We start from the raw sequence: 26,205 nt of genomic DNA on the forward strand, positions 1-26,205 counted from the left end.
CTAAAAGCTACCGAAGTCAATGTTAGCCTATGGGGAAGGTCCCCATAGGCTTGGCTAACTTTTTTTGATCGAAGGATATTCCTTCGATCGTTGGATTTTATCGTTCGATCGAAGGAATTCTCCTTCGATCGTTCGATCGAACTATCTGCGCTAAATCCTTCGACTTCGATATTTGAAGGATTTTAATTCCTAGTCGAATATCGAGGGTTAATTAACCGTCGATATTCGACCCATAGTGAATCGGCCCCTTAATGTCTTCTTTAAGTATCCAATTGATATGAAACGCGTTAGGCTGTATCCTTGTGCACTGAAATAAAAAATACTTTTTAACTGACAAGTCTGCCTGCAAGATTCGTCTTTGGAAGTGGCTGCTCATTTTCTCTGTACAGTTATCCGCTCCCTCAGCTCAAGTTTCAGGGCGGTTCACCTGGACCCCTTCTCTGGTGCTGGTGGGAATCAGTCACTTCTCTGTGCACGCTATTCACCGATCCGTTATCTGGAATTACGGAAAGGCCGTCTCCCATAGACTAAATTTTATACAAAAAAAAAAACATTTAAAAAAAAAGATTTCTGTAATAATAAAACAGTAGCTTGTACTTGATCCCAACTAAGATTTAATCAATATAACTGATGACATCAGAATGCACCGTTTATAAGGATATAATGTACAAGATATTCATGGCTTTTGTGTATTATAATAAAATAACATCACTTGCACAGTCAATCTCACTAAGGACTTTAGCATACGGGCAGATTCGGGGAGATTTAGTCGCCTGGCAACTAATCGCCTCTTCTTCTTTTGCGGCAATGCACTCGCGCGACTTCGATTTCCCAAGTTTCCTCGTAAGCCAACTTACTTCCACTCCCAGCCAATGAGCAAGTGTCCCAGCTCCTTCCCCCACTTCCTTCCTCACAGCAACAGGAAGCAACAGCAGCGAGGGGAAAGGGGTGAGTAAGGGATGGGGCTGCACTAATGGTGTGAGTAAAGGAGCAGCGTTACCTTGTTGTTCCCAACACATGAGCTGATTATTCCCAGGGACACTTTGTACTGACTCAGTGCAGTTTATGTGGCAGCAGCAGCAGCAGCTCCAACCCAGCCACCATAAGTGAATTCCTGTGCCATTTGGTAGCAAGGACAGCCCTGCAGCCTGAGGGGATGATACAGACTGGAGCTGTAGGCTCATTAAAGGTAGGATTTAGGTAACAGAGGATTGTGGGATTGCTAGTTGAGCCCATGGCCAGACTAGTTATTCTATTCCCTGCTTGGGTCCCTGCCTTTGTGCAACAACCTTCCAGACTGAAGTGTTAAGATGAGAAGCAGTGGGATATGTATTCACATGAATTCTTTTTACTCACAGTTCTATCATTCTTCCCCTGTCCATGGAAGGTATAGGGACTGGTGTGGGGCCATCGCCCTCTTTATTCCACTTTCTTGTACTCTTTTATGGACTTGTACCACACAACTCTACTGCTATAATTCTGCTTCTCTACTGTTACTATAGTTGTTCTGGCTGATACATTAGATAGGTATAAGAAGGGGTTGGATGGTGTTTAGCAAGTGAGGGAATACAGGGATATGGGAGAGAGCTCATAGTACAAATTGATCCAGGGACTGGTCCCATTGTATCTTGGAGTCAGGAAGGAATTTTTTCCCCTCTGAGGGAAGTTTGAGTTTTCCACTCTTGTGTATTCATATGTGAATAAAGTTCATGAAGTCATATTAAGACATTGCCATGAATCCATCTGCCTCCTCCAGCCCTGTGCATAGCACAACAACCCCAAGCACATGAATAAACACATTGGGGACCCTCTAACAAACATTTGCCAATGCTGACAACTCCCAACCAGGTTCACCTGTCACATACAGAGTATGTCACACACAGGTAGGGTGTGAAAAGGGGTTTGGCAAGTGAGAGGAAAAGCCACAGGACCCTCTGGCCTAGGGGTGCCCAATGCAGAATTTAACTAAATCTTCCCCAATCTGCACTTTTCTTTTGAACTTGAAAATAAGGGAAAGGGCCCCACTGTAGGGAGAACTAATGGGATTCTATGGGTCTGGGCCCCTGTAAGTCTATTGGGGGATATTACTGGGAATAATCCTGTATAGAAATGTGTAAGTGCTTAATTCCAGGGTCACTTCCAGGTCAGTCCCTCCCACGAGGAGCCAATGGGAATGTGGGAGGAAGCGAGTGACACAGGGATGAAGGGGAAGAAGAAGAAGAAGGATAAAAATGAGGAGGAGGAGCGGGGGAAGAAGGAGAGAATGGTGAATCTGACACTGGAGATGATCTATCTGCTGACTGGAGAGGTGAGGGGCACTGTGACTGGCACACTGACAAGAGACTGTCTGTCTGTACAAAGGGGGTCTCTCTGCAGCTCAAACACCATTCTCTCTTCCTTTCAATATTTAGCACTACATCCCTAGGAAGAAGTCAGATGATGGGGGGGCCCTGCATGCCCCTGGCTCCGTCATACAGAAGGAAAATAACAAGAATGACAAGAAGATCCTGGAACTCATGTCCAACATCATCCAGCTGCTGACTGGAGAGGTGGGTACAGCGGCCCCTTATTGTTTAGTAACAGTGGATGATAATCCCTTTCTCTGGCTGGGGGATGACTGGAACATTGTGTGTGACAGGTTGCCATAAGGACTCATCATGTTTCCATCTATTTTTCCTTGGACGAGTGGGACTATATAAAAGGAAACAAGGACCTTTATGAGGAAGGGATGAAGGAGGAGCCACAGCAGCTCCGCCCACTTGGTGAGTAATGGGTGATTTCTATCATATGCAGATCATAGAATCGAATCAGTAGGTTTTGTCTTTTCAGAGAGACCTGGAAGCATGTGAATTTGGGCATCTTTCTGTAAGAGTTTCCTGCATATTGTGTTGGGAAATACACAGTGCAGGACTGGTCTGAAATTGTTGTTGTATCCAAATTAAGTGTATAATTCCCCATTTACTAATCAGAAAAGACTACATACTACACCTTATGAAAAAATCATTGAATTATGGGGTGTGGCCTAGCCAGAGATGTTGCTGAACACACCTGTTCTCCCCTTCTCTGATGCTGAGGTGTAATTTTCTAAAAACAATCCTAATACACAGCTTCAGGAAGCCTGGCATCTTCTACCACAAATTGCACCCCGAAGTGCTAGTGTATGGAACAAGATAGGAAAACGCAGACTGTCCCACTCCAAATAACCCATGTGCAATGCAGGAGACAGCTACACCAGAAGGATATGGGAGGACATACCATGTCGCTACATCACTAACGGCACCTTTACTGCACAAATCAATGAGGTCAAAATACAGACAAAACATGCAAAATATCTGTGCATGCGTGTCTGATGCAGAGAACAGAATAATTGTAGCAAGATACAAACTCTCTCCAATGCAACCCAAAGAAAAAAATAACGTGTAGGCTCTAGAGGCCCAAGCCAATGACCAGGAGGAACATGTGCTCCACAGTAACATTAGAATTCAGGGAGGGTGCATGGCCCGAGCCCTTCTTAGAACCCCTGAGGTGCCTTCTCTGCAGCATTTGTTAGGAAGCAGATGTACCAAATTTTGGCTTAAACACCATTTAGTGGAGCCCTGCCTTTTATCACTGAACTTGTATTCTTCACTATTGTGACCAAGACGCACTCACAATGCCTTGCCAGGTAAAATGGCCCTATCAAATAAGAAAATAGAAGCATCTCCTTCTTTCCAGACTGCTACAGAGTTGCAAACATGGAGAGCTGATTTCTCCCAAGTCATAAAAACAGCTGCAAGACGCCAATGTTACCTACGCAATGATTCATCCTACAAAATGCTGAATTACCCACCTGCTTCACGTCTTCTGAGAAGGTTCAAAACTAGATGGAGACAAGCTCCATGCCGCCTGCATCTCTTATGAGTGGTCAGCATGACCTGCACACCCTAAAGCCACAATTTAGCCCCACTTCCGTTTCTCACTTTGCCATAAAGAGTGAAAGACTTTGGAACACCACAAGTTCCTCACTGCACCCCTCTGCCAGCAATAAGGATAATACTTCCACAAAATTTCACTCATAACCCCATACTGCATTTGTGCAAGACAGGCTGAGTGTGTAATTTATGCCTACAGTGGGAAGGGTGTATGTATATCTTTGCTTAACTAATTCATGCCATGTAACCACTGCATTAAGAGCTATTAAAGGAGAAGGAAATGCTTTGTACACTTGGGGGTGCCAAATGTTAGGTATTGACTTACCTAAAACCCCAGGCTGGTGCTCCAGAAAACTGCACCGGTTTGGGGTTATACCAGTGAGCACCACGGAGCAATCCTCTTCCGGTGTCTTCTTTCTTCAAATATCCCGGGACAAACACATGCGCAGTTGAACTAAATTTTTACTTTTAAGTTAAAGTTCGGCGTGTTACTACTGTTCTTTAATGGTAGTACGGTCTCCAACATCCAATCACAATGTTTCCATTGAACTGGTGTACATTGCAGGAAATGTTAATTGTTATGAAAACGCTGGGGTAAGGATGGCAAAAGATGTTGTTGCATGCCCCCTACTCTGTTCATAGATGGTTTTGCAAATTTAAAGGAACAGTTCAGTGTAAAAATAAAACTGGCTAAATAGATATGCGGTGTCCTAGGCATTAACCAATCAGTGACTTGAGGGGGGCACACGAGTCATAACTGTTGCTTTTGAATCTGAGCTGAATGCTGAGGATCAGTTGGAAACTTATATTCCATGTGGCCCAGCTTTAAGTCACTGACTAACTCAGAGTTAGTGTTAGTGTTCTAGCTATTATGTTACACATCCACTCACTCCAGCCTTTATACATTACATTTTTGGCTAACTAACTATATTAGATACATTATTTATTTTGCACAGCCTATTCATTTACCCAGTTTTAATTTTTACACTGAACTGTTCCTTTAACCACTGGACCAGGTGAGCAGCCTGTAGGGTTGTTCACTACAGGCTAATATGTTACCTGGCCTTTTCAGCCCTTCTGCCTGAGCAGTGGTTCCAATACTAGCAGTGTGCCATCATCCTTAGCTAAAGGTTCCAGCTCTAGCCTCCTTTGCTTGCCTTGTCTGAAACTTGTCTTGTTTACCTTGCCTTGATCTGCCTTGCCTTCCCCTTCCAGTTCTACTCCAGTCCTGCTTTAAACCTTGTCTTGCCTTGTATGTTCCTACTTTGGTTCCAGTCTTGCTAACTATATTTGATACATTTTTTATTTTGCAAAGCCTATTTATTTACCCAGTTTTTATTTTTACACTGAACTGTTCCTTTAACATAAATGGCCTCCCTGTTACAACGCTTTTTGCCAGTAAATCTACATAATGAGTCCTCAATTATCCTGATAGCAAAACACTGTGATCAACCTTAAATAACAGTCTCTCTTTTTCCCTTTGCCAGACTGTGAATATAAAGATAAGAGAGACATTACAGCTGATCTGGGAGGAACATTATGTTATAATAATGAGACAAGCAAGATTGAGGCTGAAGGAGCAGGTTTTTGTGCTGAGGGAAATCTCACAACCCCTGAACAGCCCCCACCAGCCAATGGGATTAAAGAGGAAGTGACTTCATGGGAAGAGAGAAACCAATCAGATTACAGCATTAATCCATTTACAGAACAGATACAGGGAACAGATACACCTACTCCTATCATGGGATACAGCCTGAATAACAGCTTATCAGATGAGGAGGTGACTTTGTGTGAAGAGGGAAGCCAATCAGATTGCAGCATTAATCCACTTACAGAACAGATACAGGGAACAGATACACCTACTCCTATCATGGGATACAGCCTGAATAACATCTTATCAGATGAGGAAGTGACTTCATGTGAAGAGGGAAACCAATCAGATTGCAGCATTAATCCACTTACAGAACAGATACAGGGAACAGATACACCTACTCCTATCATGGGATACAGCCTGAATAACATCTTATCAGATGAGGAAGTGACTTCATGTGAAGAGGGAAACCAATCAGATTGCAGCATTAATCCACTTACAGAACAGACACAGGGAACAGATACACCTACTCCTATCATGGGGTGCAGCCTCTTAATAACTCAGGATAATAAATGTGATGAAAATGCTGGCAAATCCCCACATGAATCTCGGGTAACAAAACCGATTCTTCATAAAAAAAACCGCAGCAGCAATCAGTGGCATGAACATTTTCTTCAGAAGAGAAACATTGATAGACCTCAAAGCACAGATACAAGAGAGGAAATCTTTTCTCATCATGGAAATCGTCTTAATCATCTTAACGTTCATGCAGGTGAGAAACTGTTTCCTTGTTCTGAATGTGGGAAATGTTTTGCCAGTGTATCCAAACTTTCTGTCCATCAAAGAACCCACACAGGAGAGAAACCCTTTTCTTGTTCTGAATGTGGCAAAAGTTTTTCCAGCTCGTCATATCTTAATGTCCATCAACGAACCCACACAGGGGAGAAACCCTTTTCTTGTTCTGAATGTGGGAAATGTTTTACCACATCATCAGAACTGACTGTCCATCAATGCACACACACAGGAGAGAAACCTTTTTCTTGTTCTGAATGTGGGAAACGTTTTTCCAGCTCGTCAAATCTTAATGTCCATCAACGAACCCACACAGGAGAGAAACCCTTTTCTTGTCCTGAATGTTGGAAAAGTTTTTCCAGCTCGTCACATCTTACTGTCCATCAACGAACCCACACAGGGGAGAAACCATTTCCTTGTTCTGAATGTGGGAAATGTTTTACCACATCATCACATCTTAATGTCCATCACAGAACCCACACGGGAGAGAAACCTTTCTCTTGTTCTGAATGTGGGAAATGTTTTTCAAAACAAATACACCTTAAAAATCATCACAGAACCCACATGGGAGAGAAACCTTTCTCTTGTTCTGAATGTGGGAAATGTTTTACACATAAAACTAATCTTAAAATACACTTTCAACTGCACAAAGGAGGAAAAGCATAAGTTGGCTCAATGGGTGAAATCTTTTTACAAATCAGGCATTTGTTTGGCATTGATTATATCTTAATATATACATGGGAAGAGGAGAAAAGTGAATTGGTGCAAGTCTATAATACTGCACTTGAATCTATGGAAGATCCTACAAAGGACAGTGTGTATTTCCTTTGCAGTGGACAGAATGCTTTTAATTTTCAGTTGAGGATGAATCTGAAACCAATGGCACGTGACTTTATTATGACTGGGAAAACCTTTAAAATGCTACCTCCATCTATTTGGGGATGGGTTCATTTGTTTAAGAAAATCTACCAGTCATATTTTTGGTCAATGCTCCAGTTATTGATATCAGTTGATTGTATGGCTAAATCAGTGCATTTATCTGTGCAGACTCAGCCAAGACTCTAATATAAAACTTTAAGGGCCTCAGTTGAATAAGGAGGCCTAGATATGTGCAGTTATTATATTTCCTCCCAACTCTTATATATCACTCTACTTTACTTTACATTCATGGTTTCATTATTCAACACAGGGCCCCTTAGGCAGACAGGGACCCACAAATATGTCAATGATAATCTCGATACAACTAAATTATCACCCGCACCTTAACACACAGTGCCAAGGCCTCACAGACATGAGTGCTGAATCAGTAAATAAAACATTTGTGTCTGAGGGATTATAAAGCTTGTCAGCATTCTAACCTAACTACATTCTGCTTGATAAAATATTCTTGTACTGAACTGGATTTGAGCATCACTTCTACGTGTATTACAATGGGTAGGGTCTGGAAGGATTTGTGAAAAGGCCACAAAGGCCCAGGCCTGGGGTGGCAAGATTTTAAGGGGACGGCAAACCACCCAACCACATCTGCATTTGTTCGGAAGCACTGGGGATGCGCAGAAGATACAATAGTTGTTTAAATTTCCCGTGAGCCAGTCCCAAGTGCTCCCGACACAACAATGAAAATTTGCACATGTGCATGAATGAAGGAGATGGGATGGGGGCGATGAATGGCAGCGGGCCTAGGGATGCTCTCTATGCAAGTCCGGCCCTGGGTAGGGAAGGCATTGAACTTGTATATATGTATACTCAAATGAGGTGGGAGGCATATATGTCTCAATAGCAGGAGGCAATACTTCTTTTCTTTGTTGGTTGTAACAGTAAAAGCAGGCCATAGTATATGTTATTGTATAATAATGGTTTCCATCACATCAGTGTGACACTCATTGTATTGTGTGTAAATACTATGTTTTGTACTCAAGCGGATAATAAAAATGTAGGGATCTGTAAAACAGCCACCCCTAGTTAAAATTGGCGGCAATTCTCCAGTATTCTAGATGCCTAAATCGGTCCTAATGGGGACTTGTGTTAATGCTCTGTCTTATGCTATGTCCTGGTGTTCACAATAGGGACCAGTAGATGGCACTGGGCTAAAGTATAAAATCCTTTGAAGCCATGAGCTCAGGGTCCATCTTGTGCTAGCTCTAGCCTGAGCAGGCAGGCAGAGCTCGAGTGGAACCTAGACAGGTCAGGTCTAGAAAGGATAGGCTACTCACCTTAAGGCATCATTGTAGGAGTGACAGATAGACAGGCTATTTAGCTGAGCAGCTCAAGGCTCCGACGAGGAGAGTCAGAGGGATTAAGATCCCGGGTACTAATTGCCTAGAAGTAGGGACTAAGTGTGTAGATTTAGGTATGTAGAATTCCCCTGGGTTCCACTTAGGGAAAAGGCTGAAAGCTGGGTGTACTTTCTTTGCTGCTGTGTATGTTCTCTTCCCTGTGGGGACTAATACTGACCAAATGTGCTGTGAGTATATGTCTATCCACTGTTCTGTATGATCCTGCTCTGCTATTATGTACACTCCACTGAGGATTGTAATTGTGCACTAAATATGTTCATTGGTTAAGTTATAGGAATTACTGGCGCCCAATTCTTGTGCCCAATTTTTGCACCCTACATCTTGTTACAGTTACACTACACCCTGCCTCCACACCGTTTGCAAGGGCTCACTCCCTAAGATTTAAGGTCTTACCCGGAGCACAGTATTGGGAGTGGAGCTCATAGAAAGAGAACAGTGCAATCATTTTACTATAGCGCTACAAAAGGAAAGTAACAACTTTTTGCTCCATAAACCTCAGACCTATACTTTGCAGCTAAAGATTCCGGGGCCTTCTATGGAGTGGAACTGCATTTTGGTTTTAATGGCAAATACTTTGTTACATGTGTCTAATCTCCTTCCAGTAGTTTACAATAGTTATCAGTCTAGCATACAAATAAATCAAGTGACCTGTTCCCCCATTCTCACTCGCCAGAGGTACCAGGCTGCCCCCTCTCTCCATTTAGCACTACAGTTTTCACATAGAGATGTAAATCACTATACCTTGTATATTCCAACGATCTAATACAAAACAAACAAGGAAGGAATAACTGCTACCTGATAATGATTATATATTACTCAGACACAAGCCCAATATATCACTCAAACGGATGAGACCGTTCAAAGGGGAAACACTATATACAAAGCACAATAAAGTTACCCTAAAGGAGGACTACACCCTTATTAAGAACCAGTCCCTAGGATATGAGTCCCAATAAAAGCCCAACTTTATTGGATACAAACATTAAAAATGTACATCCCTATTAAAATGACAGCAAAAGGAAACCAGCTTTCCAGCATGTAACACCACAATCACACATCAATAATGGCAATAATATTCAATAAAAATATATCAATAATGGAGATAATTTCTGGTACATAATAACAGTTGAACATGCACCTTACAAATGTACATACTCAAAGTCACCCTGTTTTCCAACAGCCCAATACGCATTTTGCCATTGTTTCTTCAAGGGCTAATAACCAACAATTAGTACCTGTTTATAAAGCCCCCAACATGTTAAATTTGTGACAAAAATAGATAGGGAATGTTCCCAAAATACCAAATAAAGTTACATATATGCCAATACAGAACGTTCCATCCAAAAGAGAACATCACATATGCTCCATTACGTCAGACCTGTGCAAAAAATCCAAATCTTACAGAGATCCACCACTGAAGGAGGAACTGATGCATCACTATAATTCGCTCTGTTACAGGTTCGATATACTCCAATTCACAAGATAGCTCTAACATTTTAGAACTCCTGGAAAATGTATGCAAAGACAGCAGCTCCTCTAAGAAACATCACTTATTATACAATTCCCTAAGTCGGGTCTGGAAGGATGACATCTTGGAGAGCAGATTATTGTAGTAGCTTACCATGGTGGTCCAGTGGGACCTTCTGCCCAAAAGACTCTTTAAAAGACTGTTTTACCGTCGTGCCCCTTTGCTCATCATGAACCTTCGCTTGGCACCTCTCTTAATAAGACCTGGCGGCATCCGATTAGCCGAGGGCTCCTCCCGAGGTGAAAGGCGGCTGTTAAAGGCTGAAGCAAGAGCCGAGAACAGGGTGCTCAGAATAGGTTCTGGATTTAGAGTGCCCACCGTGACAAATATAACAGAACTTTCTCCAGCTTTATTATACCCTGTCAACCATAGGGAAACTGCAAAACTCACCTCTGTACATAGGTCACTTTCTGAAAGTCTGTTCTCCAATTACGTCCCCAAAAAGTAAGTATATTGTAATTCCTCATTCAAATCCCTAGGGGATACTGTTTTCAACAGAGATATCCATTTATTTTCTGCTCAAACTAATTTACTCTCCGGATTTCCACTTCTCCTACAACAGGATCTCTTCTCCAAATCCCACACTTGAAATAAATGTCCATTCCCATTATGATCATTGGAGAAGTGAAATGCCAATAGAGAAAGTTGTATTTCTTTCTCCTCTCTAATCATATGCTTTAAGCGTGTAGGGACCCATAGGTTTCCTATATCCCTATGGCTTTAAATCCCTATACTTCCTTATTTTCCTAGTTGCTGGGCAGATGCCCATGTATCTAGTTGTTAATTTTCATGTTCCATCAGGGTGGCACAGGGGTGACTATCATCCCAGGCCCAGCGGATCTCTGGCTCTTAGGGGTGCACGGTCGTGCTGCTGAAGAAGCTGCTCTGGAGAAGAACGAAGAAGCCGCATCGAAAAGAACAAAGAAGGGGTGTCGGAAAAGAACTAAGAAGCCTCATCAGAAAAGAACGAAGAAGCCACACCAGAGAAGAACAAAGAAGTTCACAACGGAAAAGAAAAAAGAAGCCTGTGATGGAAGAGAACAAAGCTGTCACCGGAGAAGAACAAAGAAGACTGGTTGCCGGGGAGGAACTTTAAAGGGTAAGTTTCACTGAACATCGATGTTTTTTATTTTGTTTTTTTATTTTTAAACCCCCCCAGCCACAAATTAAACCAATAGGTTTCCCCTGGCCTTGACCACCAATGCTTTTTTTAACTTGTGGGGGCCCTGGCATCAATTTTTTTTTAACTTGTCAGGGACCCTGGCACCATTTTTCTTAGCTTGTAGGGGGCCCTGGCCACCATTGTTTTATTTAACTTGTCAGTCCCTGGCACCAATTTATTTAGTTTGTAGGGGGCCCTGGCCACCAATATTTTTTTACTTGTCGGGGACCATGGCACCAATTTTTTAGCTTGTAGGGGGCCCTGGCCACAAATATTTTTTTAACTTGTGGGGAGTTCCGGACACCAAAATTAGTTTTTAGCTTGTACAGGGGGGCCCTGGCCAAGCTAAAATGTTGTCATAAGGGGCCCGGTGATTTCTGATGGCGGCTCTGCCTACAGGCCTATAACGACTTCCTGACACATTTTAAAGGACCAGTAACACTAGTAAAAAAAAAATATTATAGCCACCTCTAGTAACACCTCCATAAAGCACATTGTTTACTATTTTTAATGCTTTATTTAAAAATACCATAATAAATATCTGCTTCCAATAGTAGGGATAAGACGATATGATGACATCCCTTCTGCTGCATCCAACATGTACGCTCCAAACCTAGGGCTGCCACCTGGCCGGTATTTTACCGGCCTGGTCAGTAAAAATGATGGTTGATCCCAATGTTATTAATAGGGAATAAAGATAAATATAGAGGAAGGTCAGTGATCCCAATGTTATTAATAGGGAATAAAGATAAATATATAGGAAGGTCAGTGATCCCAATGTTATTAATAGGGAATAAAGATAAATATATAGGAAGGTCAGTGATCCCAATGTTATTAATAGGGAATAAAGATAAATATATAGGAAGGTCAGTGATCCCAATGTTATTAATAGGAATAAAGATAAATATATAGGAAGGTCAGTGATCCCAATGTTATTAATAGGGAATAAAGATAAATATATAGGAAGGTCAGTGATCCCAATGTTATTAATAGGGAATAAAGATAAATATATAGGAAGGCCGGTGATCCCAATGTTATTAATAGGGAATAAAGATAAATATATAGGAAGGTCAGTGATCCCAATGTTATTAATAGGGAATAAAGATAAATATATAGGAAGGCTAGTATTTTTCTCCAGAAAAGGTGGCAACCCTATCCACATCCCCTAACCGACTTCTTCTAAAAACCAGTGGTTTGAGCAGGGAAGGCAGCACCAGGTCAGGTAAAAATCTTCCGGGTCACAGAAGACCCCCATTTTCTCACTTTCATATCTTCACTGCTCTCAGCTCTTACCAAAATAAATCAGGACCTGCATGAAGATAAGACTTCCACACACCTCCTCTCCCCCGAACCTAGATTAAACTAATTTAAACCAAAGGCAGAAGCATAAACAAAAGTGGGCTAAAGAATGCTTCTAGCGCTGCAGCAACTGACTTCCAGGTATAGAAGATATCTGCCTATAATGAAGGGAATATGGAATCAGGCCTAGATTATTCTCCCTGATCATTGCACTGTATGGGATCCAGATCCCCGCCTGGCATTCCACCCTGGGTGCACCTTCAACTACCCTAACTATGTCCATATGGTGTCACACTGTGCTGTCTTGGTTTAACTGCCCTGCCATTGTAACATACCTTCTGCAATTGCCTTTGTATATTGTGACTACAACCCTCTGGATCTATTGTCTTGGACAATAAAAGTTATTTTGTTTGTTTGTTGCAAGAAACTCCTGGCAACCTTTATTTTATTTTTAAGTACAATATCCTATGGGAGTTGAAGTTACTATACACCCATCCTTCATTACTTCCACTTAGCGAAGGCCCTGCCTTAAGTATTGGCTTAAAGTAGCCCAAAATAGTGTGACAAGTGATTATTTGAAACTTTTCTTACATCTCTTGCATGTTCAAAAACTATCCACAACACCCACTTAAAGGCCATTCCAGATCCCAAGCATGGACTATGAATAAAATGAAATACATATTACAGAGATATTACAGCTGTTTTTCATAACGGGTATTTTAGTGCTAGGGAATGGATGATACATTATATATGATTTTAGTATTAAAGGAGAAGGAAAGGCACTCTTTACTTGGGTGTGCCAAAAGTTAGGCACTCCCAAGTGATTTTATATACTTACCTTTCACACCGGTGCTCCTATCAGCTGAAAACTGAACCGGCCGGGGGTTCTTCCAGCAAACACCACGGATCGATCAGCTTCCGGCTTCTTTTTTCATACAGGTGTGCATCTGCAGTAGAGTGAAATGATGTTTGTTAGTGTCTGCCCTGGGAAATTTGAAGAAAGAAGAAGAAAGACGATCGCTCCCAGGCCCGGACTGTCAATCTATGGGGTCTGGCAAATGCCAGAGGGGCTGCAATAATGTGCTATAGACAGTCAGTATTTAGTGGGCTGGTGGGGGCTGTTTGGGCCTCTGTGTACCTGAAATGCCAGGGCCAATTTTAATTCTCAGTCCAGCCCTGATTGCTCCTTAGTGTTCGCTGGAAGAACTCCCGGACCGGTGCAGTTTTCTGTTGATAGGAGCACTGGCCCGGAGTGTGAGGTAAGTATATATAAAGTAATCACTTGGGGTGCCTAACTTTTAGCTCCCTGAATTAAATATGCCTTTCCTTTTTCTTTAAACAGAGGATTTGATTTACAATATGCGTTGAAATGTAAACCTGACCAATAGAAACTGAATTGAGACTGAGGAGATCATTCTATAAGTATAGGACAGGGGTGTCCAAACTGCGGCCCGAGGGCCAAATGCTGCCCAGGATGCATATGAATGCGGCCCAACTTGGTTCCCAAGGAAACGTCATGTCACAAAGGATATATGAGGAGGGGGGACTCTGCCCATTGCCCAGTTAGCAATAATAATATAATAATAAGTCTATTTAATATCCAGGTGTCCCATATTCCAGTGTATAGCTCCATCTGGTTATCCAACTGGCATTGTAGTTCTTTTCTGTGTTCTTCCTTTACTTTTACAAATCAAACGTGTTTGTGTATTTCATATGTGGCCCCAGACAATTTTTCTTTTTCCAATGTGGCCCTGCGAGCCAAAAGTTTTGACACCCCTGGTATAGGAAGTATTTCTCCACATCACTATCTATTTTATATGATTCATTTTGACTTGACCTGATTGTCAGATTGAGCTGAGGAATTAGTTCCCTTGTAGGCTGCGCGGGGGTTACTGTTTATCTTCAGTTCCCAGGATGGTACCACATACCTCCCAACTGTCCCTTTTTCGGAGGGACAGTCCCTCTTTTGACAGCTCAACCCGCAGTCCCTCATTTGTACTAGAAAGTCCCTCTTTTCTCTGCACTGAACAGCCAGAAAAAGAAACAAAGTTTCTCACTTAATTGGCTTTTAGCAGAGAGCCCAGAACAGCTAACAGGTGCAAATAAGATACGTTGTAACAATTTTGAGACACAAAAACACAGTTTAGATAAGGAGAAATATTTTCAAACTTTCATAACCTGCCAAATTTTGTAAAACAAACATGGTAATTAGGGGGTTTGCCCACAGAAAGGGGTGTGGTCAAAAAATTGCTGCGCTGCGTGCGAAAAAAAAATTTTTGTCCCTCTTTTTACTTCCAAAATGTTGGGAGGTATGTTACCATTCCAAAAGCCTTGCCCAGGGGCAGAATGAGAAGATGGCGCTTGGCTGCATCCGTCCAACAAACTGCACAGGGCAGGGTTTGCAAGGGAATAAGAAGCGACTGGAATTGATTCCCTCAATGTATTGTCTTGTGTATAAAACATCAGAAAGTGCCACTGGCGCTGATTTTCAGCTGAAAAAAATCTCTCCGGAATTTCTGTTCAGGTCAGTGGGAGGCGGCAGTGGGGGATTTGAGCCACTTTATCAGCAGAAAGTGCCCCGTGTAATACCCGTAATACCTTCATATTGTCTATAGTTCTTCTGGCAGAATGGACAGTCTCATTGTCATGTCAACTCATAAACACTGTGACTGCTCCACAACTGCAGTGTCACAGATACACCCTCACTCACACAGACCAGCTCTTATTATAATCTTTATTTGCCTCTTCAGTTTTACTTGAATCCACTTGTCACTAGCTCCCTGTCTCCAATCATAAGAGGAGCACTGGCAGCAGCACAAGCTGAGGAGCATTGATATGAGACTCATTATGAGGAGCTCACACAAGTCTTTCATCTCCACACAAATGACGGAAGTCTCATTGGCTGAATCTGAGAAATATCAGAGGGGATTCCTCACACCAACCAATCACAGCTTTGCTTTCCTACTGGTTGCTATGGGCAACATTACATGTGATGTGGAACCCCTCCCCCGACTCTCTGCGCTGCAACGAATTACACAGAGAAAACTATTTGAGTTCTTATGTGGTGTTAGTATCCCTCTAGAATTAGCAAAAAGCAGGGGTTTTATTTCTATTTTTACTCATAAAAATATCAGGACTTTTCCCTCTGTCACTAATTCGCTTAGTCCTGCCTTCTACTCAGAATCTCTTAGTCCCGTCTTTTCTCCAATCATTCCTCTCAGTATCTCTTAGTCCTGCCTTCTCTCCAATCATTCCTCTCAGTACCTCTTAGTCCCGCCTTTTCTCCAATCATTCCTCTCAGTATCTCTTAGTCCTGCCTTCTCTCCAATCATTCCTCTCAGTATCTCTTAGTCCCGCCTTCTCTCCAATCATTCCTCTCAGTATCTCTTAATCCCGCCTTTTCACCAATCATTCCTCTCAGTATCTCTTAGTCCTGCCTTCTTTCCAATCATTCCTCTCAGTATCTCTTAATCCCGCCTTTTCTCCAATCATTCCTCTCAGTACCTCTTAGTCCCGCCCACATTCCTCTCACGGCCAATCGGCTGGTGTGTCCCGCCCCTGGCTCCAGTCTAAGCCAATGAGTTAGTGTGGGATTGCTCCCGGTACAGGAAGCAGAGCAGCGTGAGGAGGAAAGAGGTGAGTGAGGGAGCGGCAGCAGTGAGGCAGCAGTCAGTAAGTGTCCGGCGGTGGGAGGGATCACGTGCCAGTGGGAAGCAAGGACACCAAGCAAGTCTGTTCCATCTTAAAGGCACAGTACAGCTCCACAGCCAAATGGGCAGTAATGCTTTGTTACATGTCACAGACTGGAAATCTTCTTCCCTCTGTCTCACTCCCACCTGACTTTTACTCACATCCACTTCCCCCCAACCCCCCTCTGTCCTTCCCCTTTTCCACCAAACAGCAGCTCTGTACAATTTCCCCTTTACTTTCCCACCATCCCAATCATGTGCAGGTCACGTGAGACTCCTGTGTGTCCTGTAACTTCTAACTCTCTGCTCTGTCTTCCATAATATTGTCAGCTGCTAATATACACACTGTCTCTTTAATGGGACATACCTCCCAACATTTTCGAAGTAAAAAGTGGGACAAAAAATGTTTTTTCCGCGCGTAGCGCAGCAATTTTTTGACCACACCCCTTTCTGTGGCCACACCCCCTAATTACCATGTTTGTTTTACAAGATTTGGCAGGTTATGAAAGTTTGAAAATATTTCTCCTTATCTAAACTGTCTTTTTGTGTCTCAAAATTGTTACAAAGTATCTTATTTGCACCTGTTAGCTGTTCTGGGCTCTCTGCTAAAAGCCAATTAAGTGAGAAACTTTGTTTCTTTTTCTGGCTGTTCAGTGCAGAGAAAAGAGGGACTTTCCAGTACAAATGAGGGACTGCGGGTTGAGCTGTCAAAAGAGGGACTGTCCCTCCGAAAAAGGGACAGTTGGGAGGTATGATGGGATTCTATTGGTCTGGGGAATAATCCTGTATAGAAATGTGTAAGTGCTTAATTCCAGGGTCACTTCCAGGTCAGTCCCTCCCACGAGGAGCCAATGGGAATGTGGGAGGAAGCGAGTGACACAGGGATGAAGGGGAAGAAGAAGGATAAAAATGAGGAGGAGGAGGAGCGGGGGAAGAAGGAGAGAATGGTGAATCTGACACTGGAGATGATCTATCTGCTGACTGGAGAGGTGAGGGGCACTGTGACTGGCACACTGACAAGAGACTGTCTGTCTGTACAAAGGGGGTCTCTCTGCAGCTCAAACACCATTCTCTCTTCCTTTCAATATTTAGCACTACATCCCTAGGAAGAAGTCAGATGATGGGGGGGCCCTGCATGCCCCTGGCTCCGTCATACAGAAGGAAAATAACAAGAATGACAAGAAGATCCTGGAACTCATGTCCAACATCATCCAGCTGCTGACTGGAGAGGTGGGTACAGCGGCCCCTTATTGTTTAGTAACAGTGGATGATAATCCCTTTCTCTGGCTGGGGGATGACTGGAACATTGTGTGTGACAGGTTGCCATAAGGACTCATCATGTTTCCATCTATTTTTCCTTGGACGAGTGGGACTATATAAAAGGAAACAAGGACCTTTACAGGGAAGAGATAAAGGAAGATCTGCTGCAGCCACGACCACTGAGTGAGTAATGTTGCACAGACACCCAGCTATCATACGCATCTCTAAGGACTAAACTAGATGGGAGATTTAGATCAGATTTAGTAGGTTAGATTTCATGTTGCAATGAAAAGAAAAAGTTTTGCAGAAGGGACACAAAGGTGTGTTGAGTCGGATTGCAAATCTTCCATATAGTTCACACTTAACATTTTTCTATCAGTCCCATTATAATTTGACCCATGTGACTACATCTGACTTTTCAGATTGACAGATCACTTTTTACATCATCCTTCAAAGCCCCCATATAGTTTAGATGCAGGTTGGTTTGGAAAACACACAGTGTGCTGCTAGGCCCATTCTCTGTAGTTTAAAACGTCCGAGCAGATTTATCAAAGTGTAAACAAAGAACACACATAGTAAAATTCTACTGATTTCTATACATAATTGTAGGAGGGATATTTGTCAAATCCATGAACTGTATCTCTCACCCATTGATAAATATGCCTCTTAAAATCTCCAATGAGAGGATCCTATGAACTACACCTAATGTAATGTCTTTTTTTTATAAACAGTGTGCTGCTTTAGTTAGTCCAGGCATTCAGCCAATCAAGAGAGAAGCCTGTCTTTGGTCATTTGTACTATCAATGAATTTCACCTGTTTTCAGTATTGTGTTCACAAAGATAAATATGTGATCAACCATAAAGTACTGCCTTTCTTCTTCTCTTTGCCAGAAGTTGAGTATGAAGATAAGAGAGATATTCCAGCTGATCTGGGAGGAACATTATATTATAATAATGAGCCAAGCAAGATTGGGACTGAAGGAGCTGCGTTTTGTGCGGACGGAAATCTCACAAAGCATGAAATTTCTCCAGTGGAACAGGCCCCACCAGCCAATGGGATTAAAGAGGAAGGAGCTTCATGTGAAGGGGGAAACCAATCAGATTGCAGCATTAATCCATTTACAGAACAGATACAGGGAACAGACACACCTACTCCCATCATGGGATGCAGCCTGAATAGCAACTTGGCAGATAATTATGTGCCAGTCGCTATTAAAGAGGAACTGACTTCATGGGAAGTGGAACAACTCCCCCCAGCCAATGGGATTAAAGAGGAAGTGGCTTCTTGTGAAGGGGGGAACCAATCAGATTGCAACATTAATCCACTTACAGAACAGATACAGGAAACCGATACACCTACTCCTATCAGGGGATCGAGCCTGGTTTGCAGCGTCCTTAAAAGGCAGGCTAATAAATATGATGAAAATGTCTATACATCCTCTTATGAATCAACAAATCATACGTTACATAGGAAAGGCAGCTCCGATCAGTACTATGAACATTATCATCAAAGCAGAGATATTGATAGACATGAATTAATCAATGGGGGACTGGAACACTTTCCTTGCTGCAGATATCTTCATAAATATCATGCATGTAAGAAACTGTTTCCTTGTTCTGACTGTGGGAAATGCTTTAAAAAGCGCTCAGAACTGACTGTCCATCAGAGAACACACACTGGAGAGAAACCGTTTTGTTGTTCTCAGTGTGACAAAAGTTTTATAAAACGCTGGGATCTTAAGAGACACCACAGAACCCACACGGGGGAGAAGCCGTTTCCTTGTTCTCAGTGTGATAAAAGTTTTATAAAACGCTGGGATCTTAAGAGACACTACAGAACCCACACGGGGGAGAAGCCCTTTCCTTGTTCCGAGTGCGGAAAATGTTTCGCCACTTCATCGGATCTTCGGGTCCATCGACGAACCCACACCGGGGAGAAACCTTTTTCTTGTTCTCAGTGTGGGAAATGCTTTATAAACCAGTCTCACCTTAACAATCATCAAAGGAGCCACACAGGAGAGAAACCGTATGCTTGTTCTGAGTGTGGAAAATGTTTTACGCGTAACAGCAGTCTTAAAATACATTTACAGAGTCACGCCGGAGGAAAACCATAAGCTTGTTCTCAATGGGAGGAATAATTTACAAATCAGGTGGCTATTTATTTCATGTTGATTATATCTTTTTTTTTTTCTTTTTAATTCTTTATTTTGTAAATCAGCATCATACAATTCAGTACATAGTATTACATACAGAATCTTTGTAGACACCGTTTAACAGGGTTGATTATATCTTAATATATATTTTATTATTTGTAGAGGAGAATAGCAAGTGTATCATCATAGCATTATCCACATTAGAATCCATATGCCAATAATTGGCAGCTAAAGGCTCTGGGCCACTGGTTAGTGCAAAGACAAGTGATGCACCAAAGCAGAATGCACCATAAGTGCTTGGTCCCACGGTACTGACTTATCATTGGCAGAGTGCAAATAAAGTGCAAGTTCTGTGTTTTTTTTTTTTAATTTTGTGCCCTGCCCACTGAAAAATTCTACTGATCTCTGATAGCGCATGGGACCTGTCCATCTAAGTACAGAGACTGGAATATAACTCTGCCGCCCACCAATAGCAATATTCGGAGTTTTATTGAACAGGAAGGGTCATATCCCAAGGGATATATATATATATATATATATATATATATATATATATATATATATATATATATATATATATATATTATTCAAAACGGATCAGTTAATAGTGCTGCTCCAGCACAATTCAGCACTGAAATCCATTTTTGAAAAGAGCAAACAGAATTCAGTTACATTAAGTAGGAGAAATAACAGCCTGCCAGAAAGTAGTTCCGTCCTAAAGTGCAGGCACTTGTCACATGGCTGAGGCAGCTGGGAAACTGACAATATGTCTAGCCCCATGTCATATTTCAAAATTCAATATAACAAAATCTGTTTGCTCTTTTGAGAATTGGAGAGTGCAGAATTCTGCTGGAGCAGCACTATTAACTGATGTGTTTTGAAAAAAAACATGTTTTCCAATGACCGTATCCCATGTAATTACTTTCCCAACACTTGTGTCAGTCTGATTCACTGGTGAATTAAAATTAGGTTTGAATGTGCTTGTGATGATAAACCATACAATAAGGTTAATGGGGCACAGATAAGCAGGAGTCCAATATGTTGGGGATTACCTGTATAGTGGGAATTAATTAGCTGTCTTTCAAGGATCAATCATAAAGTAGTTTGTTTGCCTGTTTAGCTTAAAGGAGACATATAGGATAAAATAATTTTGTAGGCAATTATAAGTAATATATGGTGTTGCTTTTACATGGGGCTAAAAATGTACATTATCTATAAAAATAGCCCCTTTATTGGAGCTCCCTATAGATGTTCTCTGGTCCCTGTCTGTGTTTCAAATGAGGAGTGGGTGTGTCCCTGCCAGAAGCACAGTAGGAGGGGGACAGCCAATCACAGCCCTGCAGTCATTCAAGCACAGACAGGCTTCAGTTCCCTATCAGGTCCTGCTAGCTGCTGATTGGTTCCTGTCCTACAGTGCAGTGAGCTGAGTGCACAGCCTGGGAATTCAGGGAGCAGCAAGTGGAAGAGAAGGGAGGGATTATTAGGGGTTTTGCAAAAATATTCAATAAATCAGCCTGAAACCCTGAAATTCCTTCTATATCTAACGCATTAAAATGCACTGGTACGTTCTTGTTTCACACACAACATGTCTCCTTAAGTGAGAAAAGTCCATATAAGAATATAACAAGAAACACACTGGCACCAAAAAGACAAAACTGCTCTGCAAGATCGATGGCTACAGGACACAATAGCAGCTCCGACTAAAACCAGAGGTGTGGCATTAATGATTAATTAAAAACAGTTTTATACAAAAAAAACTTACATGGATAAAGCAGGGAGATGTCTGATAGTAGACTTGGGTTTACAAGGATCCACCTATACTACAGTGCAGGAGTGCCCATGCTTTACTAATGTGAGGTTTACTTTTAGTGATGTTGTATCATTATGATCTCTACATCCATAAAAGCAGTGTTAGCATTCTGTTTCATGGAAAATATGACTTAAATATTGATTTATGAGAGGAGCGTGAGTTAGTCAAGCTGTTTGTTGACAGTGTCTTGAGATCTACTGATCATCAGCTAAAGGTCTACTGGCAGATCCCGATCTACCTTTTGGGCACCCCTGCTATAGTGAATAGTTATGCTCCTGCTAACAGAAACAAATGTTTCTTTGCTGAACTTTCTCAATGGCTTCATTCCTGAAGGGCTACGGATATAATACTGGGCATAGACACTATGAAATCTGGGACACAACCATGGACAAGTCAGGTACACAAAACATTAAAGAGATACTGTCATGGGAAAAAAAATTTGTTTCAAAACGCATCAGTTAATAGTGCTGCTCCAGCAGAATTCTGCACTGAAATCCATTTCTCAAAAGAGCAAACAGATTTTTTTATATTCAATTTTGAAATCTGACATGGGGCTAGACATTTTGTCAATTTCCCAGATTCCCCAAGTCATGTGACTTGTGCCTGCACTTCAGGAAACACTATTGAGTGTTGTTCTTAGATCTACCAGGCAGCTGTTATCTTATGTTAGGGAGCTGTTATCTGGTTACTTTCCCATTGTTCTTTTGTTTGGCTGCTGGGGGGGAAAGGGAGGGGGTGATATCACTCCAACTTGCAGTACAGCAGTAAAGAGTGATTGAAGTTTATCAGAGCACAAGTCACATGACTTGAGGCACCTGGGAAACTGACAAAATGTCTAACCCCATGTCAGATTTCAAAATTAAATATAAAAAAATCAGTTTGCTCTTTTGAGAAATGGATTTCAGTGCAGAATTCTGCTGGAGCAGCACTATTAACTGATTCATTTTGAAAAATTTTTTTTCCCATGACAGTATCCCTTTAACATCCCAGACCATTCCTAAATATTGATAATGCTTAAGCTACAGAACCCTCAGTCATACTCAAAAAACTTTCCCTCATATCCATGTAACAATGAAGATTTTTAAACCTACTTTAAAACATGCTGGACTAACTATGTGGATGACAATTTGGGCAGCTGTGAAACCAATTATGAGAGGCCATATAATCTATCAAATCCTACAGTGGAAGTCTTATAATGATAGACATCTATTTCTTCACAACGAACTGACAAAACTTTATGAAACATTAACATTTTCTCCTTCCCAGAGGGCAGGAGATATGACAGATGGGGTAACAAGGTGGGGAAATTATTAGCCATAGTAGTAAAATACCAGAAACCAACAACCTTCATAAAAATGGGCCAAATTCAATTCAGTAAATAAAAGTTATCTTATAGTTTATCATGTGGACGAGATTTAATTCAAGGAGAAAAAACTATACTCCAAATTCAATTCCAGTTCTTACCCATAGATATCTATAGAATTTTCAAGTGTTTTCTAAATTAAATTGCATCTCAAATTGAATGCTGTCCATGAGTTTTCATATGATAAACATTTTTTCCTCACCAATGTCTTAAATCATCAGATGGCTGGGTCACAGACACTGCACAAATTGATGAACTCATGACAAATGTAAGACTTTATATGACGTCATGCCGGGTGACCCAGAAGTTCAAGAAAGTGACAGTTTATATGCCTCTGAAACAGAGAAAGATATAATGACTCACTGGGCCCCGATTGATTTAGTGCAGAATTCTTTAAACCCTGGCCACAGAAGTTATCCTTACACTAACCACATTATACAGCCAAACACTACAAGGCTTCCATCTATGGCATGCAGCAAACAACTCTAGAATCCCACTTCTCTTATAAGAAGCAGAGACCCCATGGATCGGACCTAACATAGGCCTTTATCTCTACTAAAACTTGAGCAAGTTCTTCCCAGGATTCTCACTGACAACTGAGATGCCTAGTTCATTTCCTTCAAAAACGAATAGCCACGTTATACCAATGGAATGTAGAAAAAATATGGCTTGCATCTTGGTCTGCTGATAAATCCTTTTAATAGAATCTCTTTGTAGACTTTTGAAATTTCAGCATGTTGGTAATCACATGTTCAATCTATACATACACATACTTCATGGTTAATGGTTTTTAACTTGATTTTCGACTGGAAGTGGAACAAGAGAGGGCTGCCCCCTTTCCCCACATTTTCTTTCTAATCTTGCCTTGGACCTTCTTATATGACATATATAACATATCTGTTATACGCCGCTCCTCTTCAGCCGCCATTGCGGCCACTTAGGGCATGCATGCCCACGTCTCGTTTGCTTTATTGGCGCTGGCGTAATGATGCCAGTGCACAAACATGCGTATTGGCACGAAATTCAAATGGGTATTTAAGGGAGCTCAGCTATTCTATCATTGTCCGTTATAGGGTCTTGTTCCTGGTGCTTCTGTGCGTTTGAGCTTCTGTTTATTCTGTATTGATTCCTGTTTTGACCCCCTGCCTGGCTTCTGACTATTCTGACCTCTGGATCTTGACCCTTGCCTGAATACCGACTTTGATATCTGCTTAACCCTCTGATTGACTACCTGGTTTGACCCTTGCCTGCCTGACTACAATTATTCTCTGCCTGCCTCGTCCCGGCCTGTTCCGACTACTTATTGCCTAACACCTTGTACCTTGACCTTCTGCCCAAAGACTTTGCTACCAGTCGTGCCCCTCTGCCTATCCAGAACCTCTAGCCTTTCACCTCTCATTTAAGTCCTGGTGGCATCCAAGTATCTGAGGGCTCCTCCCGAGGCCAAAGGCGGTCACACTACAGGTGAAGCACGAGCCGAGACCAGGGTGCTCGCCATTTGTTCTAGTGTTGGGTGCCGACCGTGCCAATATCATTAATAATCTCACATCTTCTGATATCCAGGTAGGCAGGTTTTCCTCAAAGCTCATTGCATTTGCAGATGGCATCATGTTCTGCATTCATTACCCCATTGGAAACATCCCCCAGCTTATTACAGATTTGAAACAATAGCAGGTTTTCACATCAATCTGCAAAAAATGGAAGCTCTGCTCTTCCACTATATAAACAAACACGCAAAAAGACCAGTTCACAGAGTTTCCTTTTTGGAAAGTGAAGTCTCATAAAAAAAATTCTAGGTATTACAATTACAAAACAGCACACTGCTTGTGCAAACATAAGAGAAAAGGTTTAAAAAGTTAATGCAAATTTGCAAAAATAAGCTCAAAAATGTTTCAATGTAATATTCTTTGTAAGTCGTATTGCACTGGGGATTTTATTTATGTGCTTTTAATATGTACATGCAGATGGCACAATCTTTTAGTGCAAACATAGCTTTTTCTTGTTAAAACAAGACTTTCAAAATTGGCCAAACTTGATCTAACATTCCTTGGTTGTCTTTACCAACTGAAAATGTTTTGTTTTCCTAAAATATTGAATTTGTCAAGCTTCTTGATACATCAAGCCTTTTGAGGCTTCAAAAAGAGCTTTGTTTTGAATATTTTTATTTTATTTTACTCTCCAAATCCATCTGTAACCCAGACTGGAGAGAAATTATTTGCCAGATGTTTCAGAACTTTTCATTTATGTTAAAGTGGCAGTGAAGAATCTGAATGATTATAGTGTTAAAAGAAGGATAGAATCTACAGTATGTACGTGGGCAATAGAAAATTAATTGAGACTGATGGAAAAATTAACAAAATACAAATTAACAACATTTTTGTTCTATTTGACTCCTTTAAAGTATGATTAGTTAGACTTTAAACTGGTTTGCCTGTGTGAATCATGTGTTACGGCAATTATTGGACAGATTCAATAAAGACTGACCCTGGGAGTGACCAAATTGGGCAGAGAAATATTCCCCTTTCAGGCTGTGCTGGGATTACAAGAAGATGGCACAGTTCCAAGAGCTGATTTCTGGCAGCAGAATGCGGGCTTGGCTGCATCCGTCCTACCAGGACCGCCATCAGAAATCGCAGGGCCCCATACGACAAAATTTCCTGGGCCCCCTGGGCTGCACCCACCGCAAGCCCCACCTACAGGTCTGCCCCCCACCACACAGTAAAAAAAAATATTGGTGGCTAGGGTTCCCACATAAAAAGATATTGGTGGTCAGGGCCCCCCATAAAAAAGCATTTGTGGTTAGGGTCCCCCATTAAAAAATATTGGTGGCTAGGACCCCACATGAGAAAAAAAAATTGGTGGCCAGCCCCCCCCCCCCCATTGTGAGAAAATTGGTGGCCAGGGCCCCTTAAACGTCCATGCCTTCCCGAAGTCAGCAGCTCTCAGAAAGATGGGGGGCCCGGCTAATCAAGTAAGTGTAGCGTGGCCAGGCCCCCCTTACCCTCGGGCCCCCTACAACTCTCCCCCCTGATGGCTGCCCCCCTCCTACAGACAAACTGCACAGGGCAGGGTTTCGTAGGGAATAAAAAGTGACTGGAATTGATTCCCTCATGCCATTGTTTATATGTGTTACCTCAGGAAGTGCCACTGTTGGTGATTTTCAGCCGACAAATTCTCTCAGGAATTTTCCATTCAGCCAACAGGAAAGTGCCCCGTGTGGCAGTTCAGTACAGAGGAGCGAGTGACTCGGATACAAATGGCTGCCACTGGCCACTCATTCACTGGCCACTATATCCTCTGCATGGCAAGGGCTGCTGTTACACATTTACAGCCAAGTAACTGCCAGAAAT

At 41.9% G+C, this 26,205-nt stretch overlaps 1 protein-coding gene and 1 pseudogene across 4 annotated transcripts in view; one reads left to right on the forward strand and one right to left on the reverse strand.

Annotated features, from left to right (window-relative positions):
- The window catches only part of XB5772961.L (Gastrula zinc finger protein XlCGF53.1 L homeolog), a 579,535-nt gene that overhangs the window by 428,006 nt on the left and 125,324 nt on the right, over positions 1 to 26,205 (reverse strand). The gene's annotated exons all lie outside the window — the stretch shown is intronic.
- LOC108704195 lies at positions 645 to 20,045 on the forward strand (annotated as a pseudogene).

The sequence above is a fragment of the Xenopus laevis genome, chromosome 9_10S (assembly GCF_017654675.1).
Source record: "Xenopus laevis strain J_2021 chromosome 9_10S, Xenopus_laevis_v10.1, whole genome shotgun sequence".
Taxonomy (NCBI): Eukaryota; Metazoa; Chordata; class Amphibia; order Anura; family Pipidae; genus Xenopus; species Xenopus laevis.